The following is a 1021-nucleotide window of genomic DNA, read 5'->3' on the forward strand; positions in this document are numbered from 1 at the left end:
AATCAAAGTATTCAATGCATCACTCTGATAAACACCAGCATTTGTTCTATAACCAAATCTTTTTGAAGGCCATTGGTAATTATTGGATCCCATCTCTTCCAACAAATTATAAGCTTCATCAGGATTTTTACCCATTAATGCCCTATTAGCAGCGACATCAATTATAGATCTGATTAAACTGACCAACCCATTATAGAATGTCTCAACTTGAAGCCATTAAGGAAGCCCATGGTGTGGACATCTTCTAAGAAATCTCTAAATCATTCCTAAGCCTCATATAAGGATTCACCATCAAATTGTGTGAAAGAAGTTATATCATTCCTCAACTTCACAGTCTTTGCAAGTGGAAAGAATTTTGCCAAGAATTTTTTAGCCAAGTCCTCCCATGCAGTAATAAATCCAGTGGGCAGTGAATTTAATCAACTTTTTACCTTATCTCTTAGTGAAAAGGAAAGAGTCTTAATTTAATAGCATCATCAATCACCCCGTTATCCTTGAAAGTATCGCAAATTTTCAAGAAATTAATCAGATGGGAATTACGATCATCACTGGGTAACCCACCAAACTGAACGGAAGATTGAATCATCTGAATGTAAGCAGGCTTGATCTCAAAATTGTTTCATTGATAGGAGGTCTCCTAATGCTTTGGTGCAAGTCTTATAAAAAAAAGTAACTACATAATCTAGCAGAGCTTTGTTCTTTTCAAGAATATAAATGCCAACATTATTACTATGATTATTATTATTATTATTATCTTCAGCCATTGTGTGATTTAGAGTTTGAACTTGCAAATTTTCCTTCTGAAATCTTCTAGAAGTTCTTTCTATCTCTAGATCAAAAGGAACAAGATTCAAGTTTCTCTTTCGCATACAACAACCAAAGATGCCTGAAAGCAAGCAAAAAAAAATAAAAATTAAAACATAAGGTTTGAATTAAAATTAAATTTGTTTGGTATTAGTATTAGTAAGAATTCTAGAAAAAGAATTCCTCAGCAACGGCACCAAAAACTTATCAGTTACAA

At 32.9% G+C, this 1021-nt stretch overlaps 1 non-coding gene across 1 annotated transcript; it reads left to right on the forward strand.

The window, feature by feature from the left end:
* Positions 1 to 223: 223 nt before the first annotated feature.
* Positions 224 to 329, forward strand: LOC148762114 (small nucleolar RNA R71). The gene has a single exon (XR_016027282.1). It is a non-coding gene; the product is annotated as a small nucleolar RNA R71 (small nucleolar RNA).
* The last annotated feature ends 692 nt before the right edge of the window (positions 330 to 1021 follow it).

Source organism: Theobroma cacao, chromosome 6 (genome assembly GCF_053813885.1).
Source record: "Theobroma cacao isolate CCN51 chromosome 6, ASM5381388v1, whole genome shotgun sequence".
Classification (NCBI taxonomy): domain Eukaryota; kingdom Viridiplantae; phylum Streptophyta; class Magnoliopsida; order Malvales; family Malvaceae; genus Theobroma; species Theobroma cacao.